The 25,162-nt window shown below is 32.3% G+C and overlaps 1 non-coding gene across 1 annotated transcript; it reads right to left on the bottom strand.

Annotated features, from left to right (window-relative positions):
* Positions 1-24,122: 24,122 nt before the first annotated feature.
* Positions 24,123-24,229, bottom strand: LOC120143725. Its single transcript, XR_005517973.1, has one exon. It is a non-coding gene; the product is annotated as a small nucleolar RNA R71 (small nucleolar RNA).
* Positions 24,230-25,162: the final 933 nt, after the last annotated feature.

Here is a 25,162-nt window from a genome sequence, read left to right as displayed (position 1 = left end):
TTTTGAGATTTAAAGGGTGATGAATGAATAGAAATGAGTTTGAATATAAGTATGTAAGTTAAGAATAAGAAAAGGGGATGATATATGAAGTAATTAAGCTGAAAAGAGTGGATTTTCGGGCATAAATTGGAATTCTGGGCTAGGTACATCGATGCACATTCAATGTGTACCGATGCATCAAGGGTAAATTTCCAGAAATTATTCAATGTGTATCGATGCACTTCCTGTGCATCGATTCACCCCTTAAAAATGGAAACATCGAATGCAATTAGTGCATCGATCACAAGGAGTGCATCAATGCATATGTTAAGGGATGCATCGATACATTGTAGAATACATCGATGCACTTCAAGGGGAAATTGAAATAAACATTTCTTTTGGTCTAAGAAATGATATATTAGAGTATATTAATTGTATACTAATATGTATCAATGTATGATTATATAGTTATCGAGGATGAACAAGTCCCAGAACGATTATCGAGTTATGATTCGATCGCAAGAGAGCAAATTATAAAAATGGATTGGAACTTAGTGAGGCCAAGTGAGTGCATATTAGTTAGTTTATGGTGTTAAATGGAAACAAGACTTGTGACAAGTCTATTTCCTATGTTAGAATGCATGAATATATGATTATACGTATATGAATGATATGAATTGTATGTATGCATGATTATATGTGTTGACATGCTTTGAATGTAATGATATGGGAAGTATGTGTTATGTGATGTATATATATGAACATATGGGAAACTGAACTATATGACTGCATGAGAAAGATATGAGCTTATATCACATGTGAAATGATAAAGTGAAAATGCCCATGTTATATGATACGAGAGCTATAGGTATAGTTGGCATGCCAAGAGCCGAGCGTCTACGCGGTCCTTCGGGATATACAATGATCCTTCGGGATATTTCATAGGTCCTTCGAGACAAAATTCATAGCCCCTAGTGGGACCCCATACGAGCTGTGGTGACAACATAGTGCACAACCTCAATAGACTCATATATCTACAGTTCTCACAAAAGCACATGTGCTAACAAAGAGATAACAATAAATATATATTACATGTAAAGTATATGCTTTTATGATATGAATTGTATTATATGATTGATATGACGATTTGTATGGTTTGAATGAGTCATATGTTGATAAAAAGGTATATTAAAGGATATAAATGATAATAATATTGATAATAGAATAAGGTTAATGAGGGAAAGGATGAATGATGTGTATATGTGTACATTTGATTACATGAAATGCTATATTGTTTTGTGTGATAGATATGATATGATATGATATGATATGTTCATGCATGATTAAGTAGTTAGAGTTACTTTAATGTGTTTAATGCCTCACTAAGTCATAGACTTAGCGTGTGATTGTTTCACACGTAGGTTACCGAAGTAAGAAGAGTAAAGATAAAAGATTCTCCTTTCCACAATTCAGATCAGATTCTCCTTTCCATAATTCAGATCAGAAATAGGATTAAATTATGTATTTTGTCATATGAAATTTATTTGGCATGTAAGATAAAAGATTTGTACTGGAAATGCTCTGATCAATTCGTAAAACTATTCGTTTTACACAATAGAAATTATTTGGATTTTATTGGAAATGTCTAAATGAATTTCATTGGATTTTGTCAAAGTAAACGTTTTAAACGGTCAATATGACACCTCGGACTCGTATTCGGGTCTGGTACGGGTTAGGGGTTTTACATTTAATGGTATCAGAGCTAAGGTTTAGCCGATTCTAGGCTTAAACTGAAGTCAAATGAGGTTTAAAAATGAGTATATGCTAACTAAAAGTGAAAATTTCTGATCTGATAGTGTAAGGAGTATGTTGTCTTGCTAATAGAATAAGATTTGTATGATATAGTAGGAATTGATTATAGAAATTGTCAAAGTAAAGTAAATTGATAGTTGAAAAATCTGATGGTGATAGCAATTTAGCTGCCCTGGCCAGGCAAGATGAAGAGCAGAAACCTCAGAAAATGTCTTATAAGATTAAAGGTTGATTTCAGAAAGTTGAAATCATATATGAATAATGATAAAAAGTTTTCATTGTTTTGAATCAGAAAAGTGATATGGATTCGTTTTGTTATTTAGTGGATAAGATAGAATATGGTGAACAAGTGTCACCATAAGAGCGTTAAAAGATCAAATGATGCATTGAGAATTGGTAGAAGAGTTCAAGAATAAGTATATCAGTGACAAGCGTATAAAATGTATAAAGTTAGAGCTTATGAGTTCGAAACGAAGGGATATCATTGTGTATAAGCAAGAGTGTTTATATGATAAGGGTTTGCAGTTAAGACGGAAAGAGTTAGCGTTGGATAACCAGAGTACATGATAACAATGTACTGGAATTATAAGATTATAAGATATTGTCAGGTTATGATAACCAAATATGAAATGGATCTGGATACATTTGTATATTTGGATCATAGTAATGTGGTATAGTAAAGGAAAAGGAAGTAAGGATTTGTATAATTGAGTAAAGCTGAGGATTGATAAGAAGAGTTTAAGAAGGAGTATATCGATGATTAGATTATAAGACAAAGGAAGTCAGAATGTTGAGTTTGAGCAACAGAAATTATAGGATGTACATGACTGGTTCACTAGGGCTTGTGCCCTAGATTGAACAATGTTATTGACTAGTTGACAGAGTAAAGGTGATAGAGTTATAAGATTGAAGGAAAAGATAAAGTTAAGTTCAATGATTATGATGTGAATCTGAATATAGTTGTGTATTCTGATCAGATAGTTATGATGTAGAAAAGGAGATAAGTATTTGCATGGAACCTTAAGGAAGGAAGATACAAGCATAGGAAATGATAAAGAATGAAGTTCTATATAAGTAAACGGGTTATTAAATTTATGAGGATGCAATGAAGATTGGTACATAGAGATGAGTATAGGTGATAAGACAAGAGTATGTGAACATGAAAGGAAAGATATGATTTGGGTATAAGGAATGAAAGATTAAGTAAAGTAGGTAACATGAGAACATTAGAAGATATGTTATTATTATGTTCAGTGAAAATTCGAGGATGAATTTTCTTAAAGGGAGGGGAGATTTGTAACATCCTCAATATCGGGTTAGTGACTAGATTGAAAATTTTAGAAATTGGTAATTAAAGTAGGATAATTGAATAGTTCAATGATTTATTGCAAATATATGATGAAGGTTATTTAGTAATTATGGAATGTATTAAAGGGTAAAATGGTCAATTGACAAGTAAGATTTTTATCATTCCTTTATAAGATAAGAGAACCACGTGGAAGATGAGAGAATTCTCCAGAAGTTTTATTTCTTCTTCTTCCTCCTCCCGTATCTCCAAGCTCAAAGGTGAGTTTCTTTGTTTGTTGATTAATTGTTGATTTTAAGGTTGAGTTTTGATCATTAGATGATAATTAAGCTTAAGAAAATCTTAATTTATCTTAAAACCATAAGATAAAGGAGTAAAGAGAGATTAAAGATTAGAAGTTTTTAAAGGAAATCTTGAATGAAAGTGGATAAGTTAAATTGGAAGTTAAATTTGACTTGTCAAGGGTCTAATTAAGAAGTTAGAAGCAATAGAATTGAATTTGGAACATGCTGGAAATTTAGTGTAATTCATGATTTCCATATGGATAAAGGAATTTTGAGATTTAAAGGGTGATGCATGAATAGAAATGAGTTTGAATATGAGTATGTAAGTTAAGAATAAGAAAAGGGGATGATATATGAAGTTATTAAGGTGAAAAGAGTGGATTTTCGGGCATAAATTGGAAATCATGGGCTAGGTGCATCGATGCACATTCAATGTGTACCGATGCATCAAGGGTAAATTTCCAAAAATTTTCAATGTGTATCGATGCAAAGGAAGTGCATCGATGCACCCCTTAAAAATGGAAACATCGAATGCAATTAGTGCATCGATGCACAAGGAGTGCATCGATGCACATGTTAAGGGATTCATCGATACACTGTAGAATGCATCAATGCACTTCAAGGGGAAATTGAAATAAACATTTCTTTTGGTCTAAGAAATTATAGATTAGAGTATATTAATTGGATACTAATATGTATCAATGTATGATTATATAGTTATCGAGCACGAACAAGTCCCAGAACGATTATCGAGTTATGATTCGGTCGCAAGAGAGGAAATTATAAAAATGGATTGGAACTTAGTGAGGCCAAGGTGAGTGCATATTAGTTAGTTTATGGTGTTAAATGGAAACAAGACTTGTGACAAGTCTATTTCCTATGTTAGAATGCATGAATATATGATTATACCTATATGAATGATATGAATTGTATGTATGCATGATTATATGTGTTAACATGCTTTTGAATGTAATGATATGGGAAGTATATGCTATGTTATGCATATATATGAACATATGGGAAACTGAACTATATGACTGCATGAGAAATATGATAAAGTGAAAATGCCCATGTTATATGATACGATAGCTATAGGTATAGTTGGCATGCCAAGAGTCGAGGGTCTACGCGGTCCTTCGGGATATACAGTGATCCTTCGGGATATTTCATAGGTCCTTCGTGACAAAATTCATAGCCCCTAGTGGGACCCCATACAAGCTATGGTTACAGCATAGTGCACAACCTCGATAGACTCACATATCTACAGTTCTCACAAATGCACATGGGCTAACAAAGAGATAACAATAAATATATATATATATATTACATGTAAAGTATATGCTTTCGTGATATGAATTGTATTATATGATTGATATGGTGATGTGTGTATGGTTTGAATGAGTCATATGTTGATAAAAATGTATGATTAAAGGATATAAATGATAATAGTATGGATAATAGAATAAGGTTAATGATGGAAAGGATGAATGATCTGTATATGTGTACATTTGATTACATGAAATGCTATATTGTTTTGTGTGATAGCATGATATGATATGATATGTTCATGCATGATTAAGTAGTTAGAGTTACTTTAATGTGTTTAATGCTCACTAAGTCATAGACTTAGCGTGTGATTGTTTCACACGTAGGTTACCGAAGTGAGAAGAGTAAAGAGCAATGTGGAGCAAGACAGGTCAGATTCTCCTTTCCACAATTCAGATCAGAAATAGATTTAAATTATGTATTTTGTCATATGAAATATAGTTGGCATGTAAGATAAAAGATTTGTACTGGAAACGCTTTGATCAATTCGTAAAACTATACGTTTTATACAATAGAAATTATTTGGATTTTATTGGAAATATCTAACTAAATTTCATTGGATTTTGTCAAAGTAAACGTTTTGGACAGTCAATGTGACACCTCAGACTCGTATTCGGGTCGGGTACGGGTTGGGGGTTATTCAATATCTAAGTACATGCCAACTAGTAGTATCAAATTAAACGTCTAGAGATGTCATACTGTTACTGATAAGGCAACCCTTGACTGATGATATCAACTGTACTCCTTACTCTGATTCGTACAATATACCTATGCGTGAAAATCATTAAACGCTAAGTATTCACTTAGTGAGACACAATAAAATAAATAAGGTATTTTAAAAACATGAGTAAACCATTATAAGAATTGTGCTAAATAAAAGTATAAGTATTGTAGTAACAACGACACTATACTAATATATCGAAATGGTAATTCATAAACCCATTACGAATACAATGAGTGCACACATAGTGCTGAAAGTACACAAAGGTACTGATACGAAAATGCAACATATGCATTAAACAAAATCGATCGATAACCATCATACTCCAAGTATGTCAAAATGCACCTATGACTCTCAATGCACATACAATAGGCCTTTAAGTCAAATTCGCAGATTAAACATTTATTCTGAAACATGGATAGTTGTTAAAATAATATAAAAGTTCATCATCTGTTTTAGGGAAGTTCATACCCTAACATCACCATAAACCTTATGAAAATATTTAAAAAAACGGTAAAATATGCTTTTATAAAAACATTCGAGGTATACTCATCGCAAGTCATCCTCATATTATATAAGTACATAATAAGTGCACTCACCTGATATGCCTCACTATTATGCCTTACTATCAAAATACGATTATTCTCGAACTTTTTCCTTGCTTTTCGCTTTGCTCGTATCACGAGTTCGATCACGATCTACATAGTATCCATACGAAGCATATACAAATATAAAATACATGTTAGTAGTCATACTAACATTTCATACTTAATAATAATACTCCAAAAGTACTATTATTTTCGAATTCTTCTAAAATTCATCTTAGCTTTTCCTTTTTATTCATATTGGGCTCTTGTCATTAATTCATCAATTCAAGGCCTAAATAAGCCCAATAATTTCCAGCATTAAAATTTCAGCCTAAATACCTCAACAATTCCATATTTACCATTTAATCCCTAACTTTCTCAATGTTTATCATTTATCACTCAAACCTTGTCAACTTTCCAAAATGGCTAAATTTCACATTCTAACTTCAATTTTAGTCCCCAAAGAGTAATTTCCAGCATAGTACAAAAATTATTGAACAATTATACAATAACCCATAACTTTTTATAATTATCGATTTGGTCCCCAACTTTCAAAAATTTATTGATTGGCCCAAAAAATTTCTAAGGCTTTTAGAACCTTTCTAATATCATTTCTTAGCCACATGAATTTTTTCAAAAAATTTCCCCATCATCTTTCTCAAGGCCGAATGGTTTATGTACCTAAGACTAGGTTTTCATGATTTTACTTGATTTTGATTCGATTTAAGCATAAAATCAACCTCGATTCAACCTTATACAATCTCTACTATCAAAGACCTAATCAAAATTCAACATAACATAAACTTCCTTCAAGATTAGGGTTAGGTCGAAATTACCCATAACTTATATAGGCATGTATAATTGATATTTAAGCATAAATTATGCTTGGAATTGATTCTACAACCTTAAAAACATAAAAATCCTTCATCAATTCCATATACCCTAATGTGAACATAAACACTAGATTTGGGATCTTTGAACACAAATCAAATTAGCATGCAATAAAGGTACCAAATAATAGCGTTTTTCAAATAAAACAATTTTCTATTTCACGACATGATCCAAATCCAAAGGAAATTGCTCAAAAATGAGAAAGAAATTTATCTTACCTTGCTAGGGGGTCAACGACCAAGGGGCTGAAAAATGGCCTAAGTTTCATGAAATTTTAATGTAATTTTATGTTAATTTAACCTTTATTTAAGCTTAAATGAATAAAATATTCATTTAATGACAAATGTCATTTTTCCATCAATGAAACTTGATATTTACAATAATATCAAGCAACATAACCTTATCATTTTCCAAAGTCAACGATGAACAAAATATTTTACCCTTTCAATTTTACCAAGTAACTTTCCAAAATTGCAATCTTGCCACTTTGATCCAACAATCCAAATTAACATGGAAATAAATCTTCAAATCTAATGATCCATATTATTTTCCATAATTTTAACATGTGGAAATAATATTTTTAAGCCTAATTTATCTTCTTCAATTTTCCCAAAATTTCTATTCAATCCGATTTACTAATTTCTTATTAGACTTTAACCCTTCCTAGTTTTCAACGTAAATTCCGGATCAAGAATATGATTTCAATAAAACCCCACTCCAAAAAAACTACATATTTTTTGGAATAAAAATTATTTTGGGAAAATTACCACTTAGGTCCCTAAACTTTTACCAATTTTATATGTTAGCAACTAAACTTTCAAAACATACCTTTTGGTCACTAACAAAAATTTGGGGTATTATAGCTCTCCCCCTTAAGAAAAATTCATCCTTGAATTTTAGTATGTACCTAATTTGAAGAGGTGCGTATACTGTCTTTTCATGTCCTCTTCTTTTTCCCCGGTCACTTACTCGACTTTATGATTCTGCCAAAGAACTTTGTCCAAATGAATCATCTTGTTCTGTAGGTCTTTGACTTCTCAAGCAAAATCTCAAACGATTCCTCTTCATAGGTCAAATCTGATGAATCTCTATTTCCTCTAAGTGATAATATGTGACGGATCTAATCGATACTTCCCTGAGCATCAACACATGAAAAACATTATAGATCTTGTTCATTTTGGGAGGCAATGCTAACTGATAAGCAACTGGTCTGACTCTTTTCAAAATCTCACAAGGTCCAATAATTCTCAGACTCATCTTTCCTTTGTGTCGAAACCGTAATACTTTCTTCCAAGGTGATACCTTGAGAAATACTTTATCACCCAATTGATATTCAATCTCTTTTCTCTTTAGGTTTGCATAAGAATTTTTCATTTGAATTCTATCTTGAGATTATCTTGAATGATCCCCACTATCTTTCATTTCTTTCATCAAATTAGTGCCAACTAGATCTCAATCTTTTAGCTTGAACCAATTTAACGGTGTTCGACACTTTCTCCCATAAAGGGATTTATAGGGAGCCATATTGATGCTCGAATGATAGCTGTTGTTATAAGCAAATTCTGTCAAGAAAAATACTTTTCTAATGATCCCTTGAATTTGATCACATATGCCCTTAGCATATCTTTCAATATCTGAATGGTCCGCTCCGACTGACCATCCGTCTGCGAGTGATAAGCTGTACTGAAATTCATTCGAGTTCCCAAGGCCTCGTGCAATGAGTTCCAGAATCTTGGTGTAAACATTGGATTTTGTCAGATACTATCGATACAGGCACTCCATACAACTAAATTATCTCTTTTATGTACAACTTAACATATTTATCTATCGAATAATCTGTCAGTACTGGAATGAAGCAAGCTGTCTTGGTTAATCTATCATCAATCACCCAAATAGAGTATTTCTTGTTGGGTGTAAATGGTAACCCTGAAATAAAATCCATAGTGACTCGTTCCCACTTCCATTCAGGAATGAATATTGGTTGTAGCAATCCAGAAGCCACTTGATGTTTAGCTTTAACCTATTGGCTTATCATGCACTATGCCACAATTTCTGTGATAGCTCTTTTCATACCATGCCACCTATATCGGCTCTTTATGTCTTGATACATCTTATTTCTACCTATATGCATAGTCAATGGACTGTAATGTACCTCAAAGAGAATATCTTTCTTCAATTATTCATTAACTAGAATGCAAAGTCTTCCGCGATAATATAAATATCCATCAGTCCTGACTTCAAAGTCTTTAGTATCGCCTTCTTTTTTTCTACTTGTGCAATTGTTGCCAAATGCTTTTCATCTTTTCCTTGCATCTATTTTATCTGGTCCAAAAGCATCGTCTTTAACTTTAACTCAACAATCAAGGCACCGTATTTTTAAAGATAAACGTGTATCCAAAGCTCGCAAAGCTATAAATGTTTTTCGGTTAAGTGCATCAACCACCACATTAGCCTTTTCTGATTGATAGTCAATGATCACATCATAACCCTTTAAAAGCTCTATCCATCTTTCCAAGTCTCAGGTTCACCTCTTTTTGAGTCAATAAGTATTTTAGGCTTTTGTGGTCCATATAATATAGCACCACTCACAATACAGATAATGGTGCCAAATATTTAAAGCAAACACGACCACTGTCAACTCTAAATCATATGTCAGGTAATTCCTCTCATGAGTCTTTAACTGCATCGAGGCATATGCCACAACTTTACATTCTTGCATAAGCATACATCTCAAGCCGTTATGAGATACATCACTAAAATCCACATAATCTTCACCCGACTCAGGTTGTACAAGAATTGGTGCTTCTGTTAAAATCTTCATTAGTATTCCAAAACTCTCTTGGCACTTCTTCGTCCAAACAAAAGGCACATATTTCCTTAAAAGCTTGCTTAGCGGTGACGCTATCATCATAAAGTTCTTCACGAACCTTCGATAGTAACCAACAAGTCTCAAGAAACTCCAAACTTCTGAGATGTTCTTTAGGGGTTTTCAATATACTATAGCATGAATTTTCTTGGGGTCTACTTTATGCCATCTATTGAAACAAAATGGCCAAGAAAAACAACATATGTCAACCAGAATTGGCATTTCGACAGCTTGGTATACAACTTTTTCTCTCAAAGTGTCACCAAAATTTAATTCAAATAAAGTTGGAACACTTGATTAATCAAATCCATAAATGCTACAAGAGCTTTAATCAAACCGAATGGCATCACCATAACTCATAGTGTCTATACCGTTCCAAAAAGTTGTATTAGGATTATCCTCCTCTTTAATCTTCAATTGAAGGTATCTAGATCGAAGATCAATATTAGAGAACACTATTGCACTTTCAAATTGACCATACAGATCATCAATCCTCAGAAGATGATACTTATTCTTATTTCACTTTATTCAACCGTCGATAATCTATGCATAACTGCATAGATCCATCTTTCTTTTTCATAAACAGCACAGTGCTCCCCAAGGTGAAACACTCGGTCTGATGAAACCTTGATCAAACGACTCTTGTAATTGGGCCTTTAGTTCTCTTAACTTGGTAGGACCGATTTGATATGGAGCCAAAGAAACAAGTTCAATACCCTGATAACCATCAATCTTGAATTCTACCTCTTGATCCGAGGTAACCCAGGTAATTCATCTGAAAAGACATATGGAAATTCCCGAACTGTTGGAATATCATACAATCTTACTTTAGATACTTGAGTATCTATCACATTAGCTAGAAAAACTATACATCCTTCTGACATCATTTTCTTTGCAATCATTATCGATATCACATTGGGCGATGATTTTGCTTTTTCACCAATCACTATAATTTCCAAATCCTCCACATCTTTCTGAAATAATCACTTCTTGCGACAATCAACCTAACCATAATGAGGAGACAACCAACTCATGCCCAATATGATCTTAAACTCGTCAAATGATAATTCCATCAGATTCACCAGGAACATAGCCCCTTGAATCTTTATCAGACATTTACTACATGTCTGACTCACACTTGCACCATGACTCATAGGGTTTACCGCTATCATATCACTTGAGATCAAGTCGAATAGAATACCTTTATTTTAAAATTCCTTATTTCGTTCTTGAGGTAATCTGTATCTTTTTCGGATCCATTGAAAATATTCTCGAGCAGTTGAAACATTTTCCATCTCAACTATGAAAGTCTAAATGTCTACATCATTTAATAAGAAGACTTGACAACTTTGTAGCAATAACTTCATTGCAGTTAATACTAAACTCATACTAGTAAACAAATTTACTCTTTTTCCTACAACTACGAACTTTAAACTTTTCAAGTTCTTGAAAATCAACTGCAATCTAAGCGATAATTCATTTAGAATGGAAAGGGTAGACAATCCATTCCACAAATTTACCTTCACAAGGTAACTCTATCAAGTCCATAAAACTTAACATGTCCTCTCATTCAAACTCATTTTAAAACCTTTACAATGATAACATAATTATTATCTGATTCACTAATAACTCAGCTTTCTTTAAACTTTTAGCGGACAATTTACTTACCGCTTACTTATTTCCTCTAACTCAAATCAATATTTCTATAAGCAACTTAAAGGTTAACTTAAATATTCCTCAAATATTTAAGCTTACCTATAGAAACCTTAGAGTCGTCAATAGATTCAATAATCTCCTATGGATCCTTATTCGATTCAACTTCTCTTGTAATCCATTTAAACATTTTAATGGATTCCTCTAATGTAGTAACTTCATTAAACGCTGGGGCATTTCTTTCATAGAATGGAGGAAAATTCCTTACAACTACAACTCTTCTAAGGCATGATACTGAAGTCATGTCGGATCTTTTTGGGTCGATTCAATCTCGACCTTCCTTTTAACATTATCAACTTTTTTACCTTTATCCTTTGTTCCCAACTTCTAATACAACACACATAATAACAACTTAATTTAGTGAGGAGTTACATTAATCATATCATATTGACACCATATAAATAACTTTGACATCCTAGTGGCATGTACACACTTTTTACATAAAATACACTAATTTTCGGCCGAGAATCGGCTAAACCTGGCTTTGATACCAATAAATGTAACATCAATTGCCTTATACGAGTCATAGATGTCACATGACTTTTAAAACATTTTTTGTACTTGAAAACCAGTAAAACTTTGTTTCTTTAAATAAACGGTTTAATAATATAGTTTATAAAACGTTCTTCAACTACTAATATATAAAATAACATTTAAAAATCCATCAAACATAGTTTAAGTTCAAACGTAATATAATACTACAACCAAATACCAAGTATCTTATCAGAGCATCACAACATATCTAAGTACATGCCAACTAGTAATATCAAAATAAACATATAAAGATGTCATACTGTTGCTGATGAGGTAACCCTTGACAGATGATATCAGCTGCACTCCTCACTCTAGTTCGTACACTAAACGTACATGTGAAAATCATCATACTCTAAGTATTCACTTAGTGAGGCATAATAAAAGTAAATAAGGCATTTTAAAAACATGAGTAAACCATTATAAGATCAAAATACAATTTATCGTATAAAATACATTAATGCATAAAAATTGACTTGATAAGTCAAGTTTCCGTTAAATAACATGCGAAATAATATTTAGCATACCCAACATACCTATCAATCGATATATTCAAAAGTATTCATTCATAGCCCAATGTATGCCAAATGAGAATGCAAGGTACATGAGTTGCACATAAGTTCTAAACGAAAGTATATGTATTGTAGTAACAACGACACTATACTAATATATCAAAATGGCAATTCACAAACTCATTATGAATACCATGCATGCATACATAGTGTCGAAAGTACACAAAAGGTATTGATACAAAAATGAAACATATGCATTAAACAAAATCGATCAATAACCATCATACTCCAAGTATGTCAAAATGCACCTATGACTCTCAATGCACATACAATAGGCCTTTAAATCAAATTCACAGATTAAATATTTATTCTGAAAAATGGATAGCTGTTAAAATAATATAAAATTTCATCCATATATTTTAGGGCAGTTCATACTCTAAAATCACCATAAACCATTTTCATAAACGTTATGAAAATATTTCAAAATATAGTAAAATATGTTTTTATAAAAACATTCAAGGTTGACTCATCGCAAGTCGTCCTCATATTATATAAGTACATAATAAATGCACTCACCTGATATGCCTCACTATTATGTCCTACTATCAAAATCCGATTATTCTTCAACTTTTTCCTTGCCTTTCGCTTTGCTCGTATTATGAGTTCGATCACGAACGACACGAGCATCCATACAAAGCATATACAAATATAAAATACATGTTAGTATTCATACGAACATTTCATACTTAATAATAATACTCCAAAAGTACTATTATTTTTGAATTCTTCTAAAATTCATCTTAATTTTTCCTTTCTATTCATATTGGGCTCTTGTCACTAATTCTGCAATTCAAGACCCAAATAAGCCCAATAATTTACAGCATTAAAATTTCAGCCCAAATACCTCAACAATGTAATATTTACCATTTAATCCACTAACTTTCTCAATGATTACCATTTTGCACTCAAACTTTGTCAACTTTCAAAATGGCTTAATTTCACATTCTAACTTCAATTTAAGTCCCAAGTAGTAATTTCAAGCATATTAAAACAATTATTGAACAATTACACAACAATCGACTGCTTTTCATAATTATCAATTTGGTCCCCCAACTTTCACAAAATTACAGATTGGGCCAAAATTTTCTAAGACTTGTATAACCTTTCTAATATCATTTATAAGCCACATGAATTTTTCAAAATTCCCCCCATCATCTTCTTTAAGCCTAATGGTTTATGTACCAAAAACTAGATTTTCATGATTTTACTCGATTTTGATTCAATTCAAGCACTAAATCAACCTCGATTCAACCTTATACAATCTCTAAAATCAAATCCATAATCAAATTTCATCATAACATAAACTTACTCCAAGATTAGGGTTTGCCGAAATTACCCATATCTTATATAGGCATGTATAGTTGATTTTAATCATAAATCATGCTTGGAATTGATTCCACATTCTCAAAAACATCAAAATGCTTCATCAATTCTATAAACCCTAGAATTTGGGATATTTGAACACAAACCAAATTAGCAAGCAATAAAGGTACCAAATGATAGCGTTTTTTCAAATAGAACAATTTTCTATTTCATAGCATGATCCAAAATCCAAAGGAAATTGCTCAAAACGAGAAAGAATTTTTCTCCTACTTTGCTAGGACTGCATAGCCAAGGGGCCGAAAAATGGCCTAAGTTTCATGAAATTTTAATGTAATTTCATGTTAATTTAACCTGTATTTAAGCTTAAATGAATAAAATATTCATTTAATGAGAAATGTCCATTTTGCCATTAATAAAAATTGATATTTACAATAATACCAATCCACATAACCTTATCATCTTTCCAAAGTCAAATAAGAACAAAATATTTTACCCTTTTCCAATTTTACCAAGCAACTTTCCAAAAATTACAATCTTGTCACTTTGATCCAACGGTCCAAATTAAACATGGAAATAAATCTTCAAATCCAATGATCCATATTATTTTCCATCATTTTAATATGTGGAAATATTATTTATAAGTCTAATTTATCATCCTTAATTTTTCCCAAAATTTCTATTCGATCTGATTTACTGATTTCTTATCGGACTTTAACCCTTTCTAGTTTTCAACGTAAATTCAGGATCAAGAATCTGATTTCAATAAAATCCCACTCTTAAAAGTAAACTATCTATTTATGGAATAAAAATTATTTTTGTGGAAATTACCACTTAAGTTCGTAAACGTTTCCTAATTTTGTACTTTGGCCACTAAACTTTCAGAACTTACAGTTTTGGTCACTAACCAAAATTTTGGGTATTAAATTCTTAGTCTCTATATTTTACTAGTGTATGTCCCGAAGCAACGACAACTTAGAGTTGTTTGATCCAGAGATTGAAAGAACATTTTGCAGATGTCGAACAAACTCCAATTGCCTTGGTGTGCCTTCCACATGACATAGTTTTGACACCAAGAGAGGTGAATATCTAGCTAGCTAGGTGACTTGGACTAGTGAGGACCTCAGCTAGGTGTCTAGTGTCATTTCAGCTCATCAGCTCATACTTCAACTCCCTTGCAGCTAGCTACACTTCACTAGTCAGCTACTTAGTCCTCAACTCCCTTCCATCTAGGTTTAGCTTCCATTTTGTTAGTTCATCTACTCTCCCAACTACTTCATCTACGCTCCATATGCTTTGAACTTTAAGTTAGATAGAAATAAAGGTAGGAACATTAATGAAACTTAATGCACTTCTATGCTAAGTATGCAAATGATATGCTAACATAGGTAGAAGGCGTGTAACATGAAATATGAATGACAAAGCTAAGTATAAAGATGTGGGACTTATAACCATTCATGTAATGTGCATAATATAAGGACTATGGTATAAGAACATGAGTTTTAATATAAGATGCACGTACGATGGTGTAATTAGAGACTCAACTGGTAGTTGGGTGGTCAGTTTCTCCAAAGCAATTGGTGTTTGTTAAACATTGGATGTTGATTTGTGGCGTATATTTGAGGGTTGAAGATGGCTTGGGAGTTGTAATTGAACATTAGTGGTCGAATCAGACAACAAGCAGGCAATTTCGGTAATTGATCCTCTTCAATGTTCCAGATTTAACTCTCCCATGGTGTTATGTATTCGTGAGTTGCTTGCTTGTTCCTAGAGTTTGTTTTGGCTTTTACCCCTCGAGATCGCAACAAGGTTGCTGATGGAATGGCTGGAGCAACTTAGTCTTTGCCATTTGGCTTTCACTCTTTCAATGCCCCTCCTGCAGCAATTTATGAGCTGAACCAAGCAGATCGTGTTGTCTTCTCTTCTGGAACTACGTAACCTTATTCCTGGGTTGCTGTCTTTTTTTAATCAAAAAAAATATTAACGATTAGCATTTAACGAAAATGATAATGCGACACTTAAATAAATTTGTATGATTTACTTATATTAAAATTCAACTAAACTAATAGAATATGTAATTAATGAGAACTAAAAATATAATTGTATAAATTTACTTAACTAGTGTATCATTATTTTCGTCAAATATTAACGGGTAATGACTTGGTTGGTAGCAACTTAAGAGTGGAATTGTCTAATTGAAAAATATAAATAGTTTGTTAGTAAAAATAAATGCAACCATATATATAGTTTAGTGGCTATATGAGTACTTTACCATTAAAATTAAATATAAATATTCCAGGTTTTTTTTTGGATAAAATACATAAGAGGTTTTCAAACTATAGTTAAATGATATTTTCAGTCACTTAACTTTCAAAAGTTATTTTATAATTTTAAACAATTTGATCATAAAATATCATTTTAACATAATTTAGAGACTATGGTGTACTTCATCCTAATTCTTTTGAAATTTGTAAATCGTGTTCTAATTTTTGAATAAACTATATTAAAAGTTTCTAAGTTATGTTCAAATGTTTTTTTAACTATTAAAATTTGAAATTTATAAAATAATCATTTAATTTACCAAACTATTTCAAAATGATCATTGTGACATTACAAAATGATCATTATTTTATCAAATGGTTACAATTATCATAAAAATATCAAATTATTACATAATTGTCATTAGAATTATCAAACTTTGTGGTTATAAAAATATCGCAATGATCATTTTATAATAATATAATAAATTTAATAATTATAAAATAAAAATTTGTGACTAAAAAATCATTTGAGAATAGTTTAGGGACATTTAGTGTACTTTATCCCTACTTTTTTTGGACTATGTAATTTTGTTTCTTAATTTTCGTGCTACCAATGTGACGAGGCCCCGTGGGGTTGGATGTGTAGGAGACATTTTGTACTTTTAATCGTATCGTACACGCGATTACAACGGTGGGTTGAAATATACAAACACATTTGTGGATATATTATGGGTAAATTACACCATATACCATCTCTTATTTTTCTCACCCAATTTTCAATTTTTTATTTTGCTCATTAAACTTTACAATTTGAATCATTTTGCTCACTCACCCATTTTCTCTCTAACGACTGATGATGTGGATTTTTTTATTATTTAATATAAAATAATTTAAAAATAAAATAAAAATATAAGGTGGTCGGATGCACAGCCGTAGATGGTGGCCTGTTGATCCCAAAATGGGATAGGTCGCTTCGCCTCAAAGTCGTGAGTTTGACTTCGACCTCCATTTTGTCGTAAGTTTGAAACTAATAAAAGAACTAAACCTTGGTTCAAAGCCTTAGATCTAAAATCCCTTCCGTCAAAGTCTTCATTGGTGAGTGGGAAGCAACATATCTCGGCAAGAGATCCATCGGACGATGGATTTTGCGGTGGAGGAAGGTAGACTCTTCGGATTTATTTGTTAGATCTAGGCTTATAGGATTGGTTTGAGGTGAACGTAACCTGGGATTTGGGTTCAAGAGAGAAAAGGGAATATTTTGTGTTCCTTTTATTTTTTTTGGCCACTATCTCCTGTGGTCGACGGTAACTACCGACGTCGATGAACAATAGCTGATCGACCATTGCACCCAAATGAGAGAACGGAGAAAGAGGGTTTGAGAGTTTTTATTTTGGGTAAAAAGGGTGAAAAGTTACTAATGAAACCTAAGGCTAAATTTTAGACTTGAGTTTCACTTATATATGGCCGACGCCAATTTGGGGTTAAGGTTTCTGAACCCTTGCGCATGGGACAATCCCTTTGTTGGTTAAATGAGTTTTGCAAAGTTCTATTTTGGTCCTTAAATAAAAGTTTACACTTTATGCTTCTGACTTTTAATTTTTTTTCTGATTTACATTTCAATCACTGATTAATTGTTAACATGTTTGGTTTTATTTGTGATTCAGTCCTTGATTTGTGTTGGTTTTCACCTTGAGTTATGAAGCTTAATCTCGTGTTTCTTTTGGCCTCAAACTTTGGTTTAAGTGTTCACTTCTCCATGTTTAGATTTGAGGCTGACAATATTTAAATCTTGTATTTCAGTCCCTGATTAATTACTGGTTTGACCTAAATATTATTCAGTTGATTTGTTTGGTCATCCTATTTCACGCATAAATTTATAGTTTTCCTTGCACGTTTTATTTGCTACAAATATAAATATGCATAAATGTAGGTGTATTTATTAGTACGTTTAATATTTTTTATGGAATATATTAAATCATATTGTATATATGGTATTTATGTATATATATTCTTTCCTTTTTTGCGCACCTTTTATGAATATTAATTACTGTCAATGTGTATTAAATGTTTTGCATACCTTTTATATATTTAAATCTTTGTTTGAGTTTTTATGCTTATTAAATACATATATTGTATTATGCCTAAATTTCAATGTATACGTTTATGTACATATTTTTTTTTATTAAGGCGGACCCTTTTTTAATTTTACTTTATTACATACATATTTTAGTTTTATTAAAACGTCATTTTAATATTTTTGAATTTTATAAAATTGTGGTTGTTCGACTAATCTATAGAAGACCTCCAAAAAAACTTGAGTGCCCTTCCGATGGTTATTCGAATGAAGATAATATTTTATTGTTATTATGTATTTTATTTGACATATTATATTTGATATTTCATCCATCATATCCATGTCATTTATTACTGCTACATTCATACATCATGCATTCGTTTTCTCGTTTTTAAAAAATTATCAAAGGTAATGTTGACTTGCGTCATGGGTTAACAAAATCACGACAAACATAATTGGATTTTAATTTTTGTTAATTCACGTAGTAAGGGGACATCTTCCTTAAATAAAACCAAGTGAATTATATCATCTTTATCAAGTCAAGTATTTTATAAAGAAATTCACTCATTTTAAAATTCATCGAAATAAAAGGATTGTTATTTACATTTTATATTTGAATTTACAAAAATTCCACCATTTTATACAACGTATAATCGAAGGTATCAATTTTGGGCTCACATGTAATCGACCCCCAAATCATTAAAAAGGAATTTATGGTAATACACATACCAATTTATGTTTTAAAAATGATTTTTCTTAAAATTATTTTAAAAGACTTTTTTAGGTATTCAACCTACTTAACCCGAAGGTCGATGACGACTATAAATTTCAAAATAAACCGAAATCCAATTCGAATGAAATCAAATTTATCTCAAATTTTCCAAAATAAAGTCATAATTATTTTTAGACTTAATATTTTATACTTTTAAATTTTAATTCATAAAAAATGGTTATGACAAACATCTATACAACGAATATCATCAAAGGCCCCATCCGTATTGAATTTAATCACTCCGACAACCAGTGGTCGCCATCTACCATTATCCACCTTCAGAATCACACCTCCAATGGTCATCCCATGATCACTCTGCACATCTTTCTCCTTTGCAATCGAACTCAAGTATTCTTGGTGAAGAATTCTTGTATTCGTAACCAAAATCCAGGCGCTCACAACCTGTTATTATGAATAAATGAATTACTGTTATTCTATATATTCCAAAAATAAATAATAAAACAACAAAATCATCACATATCAGAAAAGATAACGAGTCCTCCAACCAAACCAAGGATCAACTACAGTACTAAGAGCAACACCAACAAGAATATAAGCAAGACGAAGGATCTCTTGACTTCGAGAACAACAATGAACTGCATGAAACGTTGGCAGAATACATCGGGCAAATTCCATTAGTCAACCCGATAGCTTTGAGTTACTTCCCACAGTAAGGCGTTACGAGCTACACACCATGCAAAATTACAGATTTCTGGAAGCAACTGAATCTTTGCAATGACCGATCAAATCTTAGATGGACCTTTAGTATCATGGGCACTCTTTTGCAACCACCAGTAACAAGATCACACAGAATACATGCCAGAATCATGGTTACCCCAAATAATCACATCCTTATTATGAGGTTCAATAGGAACAACCAGTACCTGATTAACATCAACATCAGTAAAGACCCAGCGAATCAAAGGTTCATTCCACAAGTTAGTTCTAGGCAACTGATGCTACGAAATTGTTATAATATTCAACGCAAGTGCACATTTCATATATCAAGTAATAAAGTGGTAGCAAACTAATGCTACGGATGTCGAACCCACATGGAGCAAATTGTTTACGGTAGAGTTTAAGAAAAGTAAAGAAAGAGTTGACGTGATGAGTGACAAATAAAAGAAAAAGGTAGATTTATCAGAGTTAAAGAGCAGGGAAGTACTACAACATTCAAGAGAGCATTATAAACCAATAGACCTGAGATGCTATTGTCTTTGGGCTGCAAACATAGTAGTAATGCTGAAGTACTATGCTCATGATTTATGCTAAGATTAATTCACAGTATTAAACTTCTAATTCTCATTAAAATTCTAATATGTGCATATCAAGCATAATCATAGGTATCCTACATCTCTATATGGATATGTTACTTTCGTAAGCCCCTATGTTGTACAAAAACCAGCATGCATCCTTAATTAATTTCATCTGTAAAATTAATCAAAAAATACACGCACAAAATGCTATCATCTCTAATCAACCTCTATTAAAAACTACAACATCATAAATGTAGTTTAAATCACCAAAAACTATCGCATTAGAATTCAATCAAACACTTTATGTTCGATACCCAAAATAAAAGTATTTAACATTCAACAACCACAATATCGTTTGTTCTTTTCTCAAGTTTGAAATAATAAGCTAATGTTAAACGCCAATCAGTCAGGCTACTCCTTTGTTAATGTTGTACTCCCCGACAGAAGGACTAAGTTGCCATTGTGGCTTAAATCAACAGAGAAAGATATAGGAGATAATGGTGAGAATATTGCTCCTATTTATAGGTTGAGAGGGTGGATCCTCAACCAATGGTCGTCCGCCATATTTCATGTGATTCTAGAGCCTTTGAAAGTTGTCTTTATCCATATGTCCTTATCCCGTTGTCCCCTCTAGAAGGCTCTCTAATCTTCACGGTGAGTCACCGAATGCTGTTGAACAGTTCAATATTCCAATATAGCATTGCAATACAATATACCTACAACATCGAATAATGCCCCCAACATCAATGTACCAAATCCCAACATAAAACATAAAATTTCATCAAACATTAACCAACTTAGTCCAATTATGAAAATGGTGTAAAATAAGTAAAAATGATCCTAAAATGTTCCAAAAAATGCTCAAGTTCAAGCCTAAGTGTTTGTAAAAAATGCTCAACTTATAGGTAAAAAGATTTCTAAAGTATAACTCTTTTGGAGAGTTATTGCACCCCCAAACCTAAGTGTTTGTTTGTCCTCAAGAAACAAAGAGTATGTAACTATAAGTAATACTACACGAAAAATATAAGGAAACCATTCAGAAACTTTCTCCCAATCTATTTTTTCAACCCTCAGTTTTGGCTGCAGCAAGATATGCAGTATGTATGATCTCAAATTGAAGAATGCATTTTTAACTTAGTAGTCTCATAATTCATAATGTGCAGTAGCGTGCTGTCTAGGTGTATCCATTTAATTCTTGGTTATGTTAGAAAAATTTTCACATACTCAGTTAATACCTTTTAGAGCTACACCAACTTCCTTATCTATGTTAGAACATTCTAACTTATTTCCTAAAAACTATGTTGGAGGTATTACCATCATTACCTAGTTTATTTCTTAAAAATTATGTTGGAGCTATTACCATTATTATCCAACTTATTTCCTAAGAGATTTTAAAAAAAAATTAACTGCAGCATCTAATAAAGATATGAGATTTACAGCTTAAAATTTTCTAACTTCTCCAAGTGTTAAGATCATACACCTATAATGTTTAAAAGTTCTATGAATCATATTCCTACTAACTCTCTACAACATTCTTCTGTCATTTCACAACATCAAAATTTTCATCATTGGGTATCTTTAAAATTTTCCAAAAAGAAGCTATCTTTCATTGGTTTCCTAACGCATTACTAATGCAACTCCTAAAGATATACAATTTATGCAACAAAATATGCGAAGAAATATAACATGCAATCCTAAACAAAATATAAAATCAACAAACAATACACCCCAAACCTAAGGGATGCATTGATTTTAATGTATGTGAAACAAATTAAAAAGTTTTTAGGACAGAGAGAACAATACTCCCCTAAATTGGCTTTCTTGGGCCTTTCCTCAGGCTAGTATGGCTCGGGCGGATTCTCTTGGCAGTGACATTCGATTTGGAAGAACTCTTCTGCTTTTGACTCGATGATGTTGTGGTGGCGTTAGCCACAGGAGCATCAATACCATAAGTAGCGAGTATACTTGTAGCAGCTTTTATCTTTGGGGCAGGGGTTTTAATTGTTTACTCATCATTTTCCTTAGCGCTGTCAACAGAGACAACGGATGGTTTTTGACAACTCTCTAAAAGAGTTATATTTGGTACCCTTAATTACCTAGGTTTAGTTTGAACTTAAGCATATTTAGAAGCATTTTAGGATTAAATTTACTTAATTTTGCACATTCTGCATGACAGGAGCATCTTGGGTTGTTAAGGGTTAAAATTATTTTTGTTGATGCAAACTATTGCACTGATGTTGTAGTAGTCATCTAAGCTTCAGACTATTGGAAAAATCTTCTAGGTTGGGACAGTTAGCTTGGGTAAATGTCATGTGGATGTATAATACCTAAAACATTGACCTTTCCTATTGGGCGATGGAATTCTCATTCAATCTATAAGAGGGGGAGTACTTTGGTGCAAACAGTGTGACGACTGTGAGATATCCAAAGTACCATTTTCCACGTTATTGTTTCTTAAGCAATGGATGCCTAAATCTTCTGTCAGGGATTGATGTAAAACAAAGGAAGCTTGCTGAGGAGCTTCAGTGGTCAGCATATCACGTTCAATTCCTTCAATGCCTTCTATTGAGAGTGGGAGTGATTTGAATGATTAAACTTTCATTGGATGTTTATTACGAACTTCGTATTTTGTGTTTACTTGAGTATTTAGTTTATGAGGTTTGAACTTCATGATTGCGAGTAGAAATATTTTGCAATGAAGTATATAGTGTTTTTGTTTGAATTTGAAAATATTTTCATTTGAATTTCTATATACATTTGTGAGCTTTGGTGTTACTGAGTAGCATAAGTACACTGAAAAGTGTTGAACCACTAGATTAGCATTGTTAATAGTTTGAATCTTTAATTAATGAAAGTTATTAAAGTAGTTCAAATGGTCTTAATCAATGTTGATCATATCGACTAAGTATATCATGTTTACATAAAATTTGGTAGTCATAATATCATATCCTTTGATTGATAGCTGACCAATTACTTTTTGGAATGCTGTAACATGAACTTGTACTTCTCGTGATTGATTTCATTACTTTCTATCTAGCGTCTCATTTCCTTGATACATTTTGCTACTAAGAACTCTAATGAAAAAAATATGCTCTCTGTGGGTTTGACATCCGAGACTCTTGTAGTTTCCACTTTATTACTTGGTTTGCGATGCATACACTTGCGTTGTATACTATAGCATTAAGTTTTTGGCGCCATTATCGGGGAGCATCAGTTTGATTTACAGTTCTTTTAATATTGCTTACGTGTTTGTTTTCTTTTGTAGATTTCTTAGTCTATATTTTTACTAGTGTATGTCCTGAAGTGATTACGACTTAGAGCCGTTTGATCTGAATATTGAAAGAACATTTTGCAGACGTCGCTCGAAAGCTGCTATAGCTGGACGAGGGAGTGGTATTTTAGCTCCGCTACAAAATGAAGAGAATTATGAGTTTCTAGATGACATTAGAGTTGAGCAACCAAATAAGAATGTAGATGATCAAAATCACCCTATTTGTGAGCATGTGGTGCCGACCTTGGATTATTTGTATCCTGATATTGTGAGACCTTTTATTAATGATGCAAACTTCGAATTAAAGGAAATTATGTTCCAAATGTTACAATCTATGGGACAATATATAGGTTCTACTGCTGAAGATCCTAGAGCCTATTTGCGAGCTTTCATGAAGGTTTGTAATTTTTTTATTCATCAAGGTATTCCGGAGGAGGCCCTAAAGTTGAAGTTATTTCCCTATTCATTGTGTGATAAAACACGAGTTTGGTTGAATTCACTATCACCAGATGTTGTACCATCATGAAATCAATTAGCACATAAGTTCTTATTACGATTCAACCCACCGAATATGAATGCTAAGCTTCGAAATGACTTAACCTCATTCAAGCAAATGGATGATGAAAGCTTTTATGAAGTATGGGAAAGATTCAAAGATTTGTTGTAGAAGTGTCCTATGCATGGGTTTCCACATTGGACTCAAATGGAGATGTTTTATAATGGGTTAAATATTCACACTCGAAAGGTGGTTGATGCCTCAACAAATAGAGCTTTGCTGGATAAAACATACAATGAAACATATGATATTCTTGAGAGAATTTCCACCAACGATTTTCAATACCCTAATACACATAATACATTTGGTTGGCATAGTGTTGAAGCAGTAGACTCGGAAGCTTTTAACTCTATGGCATCTTAGATTTCAATATTGACTGAAATGGTAAAAAAATTGAATAAGCCAGGAGGAATGTATAAAGTCAAAGCTGCATCTCTTATTACTTGAATACATTACAGTGATGATCACAATTTTGATGAATTCCCCCAAAATCCGGAGTCTATCTACTATGTGTGAAATTATCCAAGGAATTATAATGCTTTTGGAAATACATATAATCCAAATTTCAAAAATCATCCCAATCTTTCTTGAAGAAGTCAGTATGTTGCCAATCCATAGCATCAACAATATTAGTCGCAATATTACACTTAGCAGAGTCAAATGCTACAACCACATGTATAGCAACATGTTGCTTAATCGCAGCAAAGGCAGAACTACTAAGGCCAATCTTCAAACAAAACTTTAACCTTGACATCTTGTGAAGACGTGATGAAAGAATATATGGAAAGTCAATCTACCTCATTAAGAGCTATTGAGAATTAGATGGGACAAATGGCTAAAGCTCTATATAGTTGATTTCTAGGATCACTCCCCACCGTACATCCTAGTGGCATTATGGAAAACATTCTTGTGCGAGTGGACAAGTTTATCTTTCCTTTATATTTAATCATTTTGGATTGTGAAGTAGACAAAAATGTCCCAATTATTCTTGGCCGCCCGTTCTTTACTACAGTCTGAGCTTTGATTAATATTGAAAAGGGCGAATTGACTATGCGTTTGAATGA

The sequence above is a fragment of the Hibiscus syriacus genome, unplaced genomic scaffold (assembly GCF_006381635.1).
Source record: "Hibiscus syriacus cultivar Baekdansim isolate YM2019G1 unplaced genomic scaffold, ASM638163v2 tig00002237_pilon, whole genome shotgun sequence".
In the NCBI taxonomy this organism is placed as follows: domain Eukaryota; kingdom Viridiplantae; phylum Streptophyta; class Magnoliopsida; order Malvales; family Malvaceae; genus Hibiscus; species Hibiscus syriacus.
The sequence above is the reverse complement of the archived record's forward strand: the minus strand, read 5'-3'. Positions and strand labels throughout refer to the sequence as shown.